A 3741-nucleotide genomic window follows, 5' to 3' on the forward strand; every position below is an offset into this window, starting at 1 on the left:
TGTTGACCAGGATGGTCTCGATCTCTTGACCTCGTGATCCACCCGCCTCGGCCTCCCAAAGTGCTGGGATTGCAGGCGTGAGCCACCACGCCCGGCCAACTTATGTCTATTTTTCTACAGGATTGTTCCATGCTTCTGTCTGGTCCAGCATTTTACTACATATGCACTCTCTTTTCATAGAACTCGTGATGTCCATTTGTCAGCCTCAAATATATACAAATTGCTGTCTTAAGCCAGATCAGTGTTTTTGCAAAACACAGACACACAAAAGAATGGTTCTTTTGCGGAAATTGATCTAAATACTTCACAGCTTCTTTCAAGGGTATAAAATTTTGGTTAATTCTGGCCCAGAACAATACTTTTCACATCAACTTAGGGCATGATCATACTAATTTTTATAACATCAAGCCCACAGAGTGTGTTTTCCAGTGACCACCACTAATGGACATTAGCTGGTATTTTAATATTTTTTCAAGACTTTTCTGTGTATAATGAGAGGAGTCCCATTAAACACAACATTTAAAAATAAGTTAACTCTATATCAGTGAAAAAAATTATTAAAAATAATAAGTGCTATTTCAGTTAAAAAACTTTTTTGAAAGTTTTTTTTTTTTTAAACAAGAATTAAATTCTATCAAATTCAGCCTGAAATGTGAACACAGAAATAAGAGCAGCAGGATTTTCATTGGAAGACGCATCATTGTGATGTTAGTGGCCAAACCAGATGCCAGGAAAGCAGTGCCTCTCTCAAATTCACTTACGCACACATGAGAGTTCAGCCTTCCTTCTTGATGTCATCCAGCTCCTAGAGAAGTTTTGCTAGTATTCCTTCTGAATATATGGGGAAAGAGAGGAAGTTAAGGTCAGTATCACCACCAAGTCCTGAGGCCAGGTGGTTGTCAGCCTTGAAATGATCCTCATCAAAAGCTAGTGGCTTGAATGTCCTCTGTAAAGACTTTGTTTTTTTGTTTTGTTTTTTTGATGGAGTCTTCCTCTGTCACCCAGGCTGGAATGCAGTGGCACAATCTCAGCTAACTGCAACCGCCACCGCCTGGGTTCAAGCAATTGTCCTGCCTTAGCCTCCAAGTTGCTGGGATTACAGGTACCTGCCACCATGCCCGGCTAATTTTTGTATTTTTAGTAGAGATGGGGGTTTCACCATGTTGGCCAGGCTGGTCTCAAACTCCTGGTCTCAAGTGATCCACCTGCCTTGGCCTCCCAAAGTGTTGGGATTACAGGTGTGAGCCAGTGTACCCAGCCTATGAAGCTGTTCTTGACTCTTCTGGATACACTTGGCCACTCTCTTCCTGTATTGCCATTGTACCCCATAGAAACCATTATTAGGACATCTATGACACTTTTTTTCATGTATGTATATACTTGTCTCTTTCCTCTACTGTGCCATAAAGCCTACAATCCCAGGAATTCTATGGCTTTTCTCTCTATCACTCTCCACACAATGTCTAGTACTCACTCAATGCTCAATATGTTTGTTGACAAAAATATTCTTCTGGATGTGTTCATAGAATGAACATACAGTCTTCAGCAGTGCACTCTGCAAATAACTGTGAAAAGCGAGCCATTGGATTTACCAAATTAGAACCACTCATTTTGAGCCAAAATCTCTGAATCAATATGAGGCAGGGCTGCAAAACTTGAACAACAACAGTTATCATTCACCCAGCACCTCAAGCCTTCACACTGTAATCACATTAATTAGCTTATCATTGGCAACAAAGAAAGGGTCTGTACTTTTTTTGTTCAAGTTTTTGTCCATATACAGAAGCTGGTGCCAGATTATTTCAGTGTTTAATGATTTTAATTTTCTGTGAAATTTGGCTACACAATTTGTGCCTCTCCCAGTTTATGTACTCTATACTGTCAAATATGATACAGTCAGAAAGCACATTCCTTTATCATTTTCCTCTTACAAAAAGAAAACTGGAAAAAAATATATTATTTGCTTTTAAGTGGAAAGACATTTCATTTTCCAGATGGATGCTGATACTTCAGAAAATATTAGAGATACCTTGTTGAAATTTTTAGAAGTAATCCTGTTATCATGCATTTTATACTCCTGGTCAGGCTGTCATCACTACAAAAGCATTTCCATAACTACCTACATATGCCCATTTCTTGGAGAAAGAAGAAACAGAGTGATGCTAACTTTTCTGAAGTTTCATACACATTTGAATTTTTACATGTCAAGTCTCAGATTGTCAAAAATTGAAGAATGGAAGTTTGTTCCAGGAACACCAAATGTATATAAAATTCTACCTGTGATGTAATCAAGTTTTTTAACAACCTTAACTACTTCTCCAATCTCTAGGAACTTTTTTCCAACAGGATATAGTATTCACAGACAAGAAATGAAGGCGAGATTGTTTCTAGATAAATTTAGCTGCGGAATAAGGAAAATATGATCTAATAAAGGAAACCTCCAGGTAAATTGAAGATAGTGAATGATATGGGAATTGGAAAACCTATTGCCACAGATTCTTCCTTTAAGTAGAGGTCATGATAAAATACATTTTGATTTATATTTCTAATGAAAATGTGAAACAGAAATCTACTTTTCCATCCCAACTGGGTTTCCTCCAAATATGCTGCCTTCTCCCTAATGAATCGGAATAGTGTGCACCATAAAATAGTACAACATATCCTGAAATGCTGACATTTCATTTTTAATTGAAATCAAATATAAATAGCTCCACTGGGGAACAAGAAAGTAAAGCAGGCTTTTGATAGAAATTAATAGGAAAGTGGCAGAAATACTATTCTATGTCATAAAGTAGTCCACTGTGGGAGGCTGCCAGTCCTCTTGCCTGAATCTGAGATTATCTCCAGGATTACATTCAGTGGAAAGAACACATCTTATGAAGGTGGAACAAGAAAGCGTATTTGTATGGATATATCAAAGGAAAGAAATGAAAAATACTTCTTTGATTCTATTTTTTAAAATCATAGGAATGTAGAGTTCAAGGAAAACTTGAATTTTACTGCAAAACAATGATAACAAAAAAGAAAGAGTTCATATCATCAAAAAGCATATTTAGAGAAATATATCAGAAAATTCATTATTTGGGAGATAAAATAAACTTACATTACTGGGACTAAAATTCTCTCATCGGTGAGCAACTTTCTTTTAAAAACAGTTTTATAGCAAAACCTATAACAGTGGTACTTTTAAGGAGTTTGGCTGGGCTCAGTGACTCGTGTCTGCAATCCAGCGCTTTGGGAGGCCGAGGCAGGCAGACCACAAGGACAGGGGATCAAGACCATCCTGGCCAACATGGTGAAACCCCATCTCTACTAAAAATACAAAAATTAGCTGGGTGTGGTGGCACACACCTATAGTCCCAGCTACTCAGGAGGCTGAGGCAGGAGAATTGCTTGAACCCAGGAGGCGAAAGTTGCAATGAGCTGAGATGGCACCACTGCACTCCAACCTGGGTGACAGAGCATGACTCTGTCTCAAAAAAAAAAAAAAAAGAGTTGTAGCTTGAGTAGCAACAGTAACATTAATAACGGTTAACATTTATAAAACTGTATATGGATCATAAAATATTTGTATGATTTTTAATAATTGGTACTCCAAACTATTATGAAAATTTCTTCAACTTTCAAAAAACAATACAGTATTCTCCAAAGTATCAGACTTTTGATATGAAAAGTCATTATTTTAATGAAAACATTTATCTCCATGGTCATAATTTCTAGGAACAATCTGTAGGACTTTGT

The sequence above is a fragment of the Cebus imitator genome, unplaced genomic scaffold (genome assembly GCF_001604975.1).
Source record: "Cebus imitator isolate Cc_AM_T3 unplaced genomic scaffold, Cebus_imitator-1.0 Scaffold236, whole genome shotgun sequence".
Classification (NCBI taxonomy): domain Eukaryota; kingdom Metazoa; phylum Chordata; class Mammalia; order Primates; family Cebidae; genus Cebus; species Cebus imitator.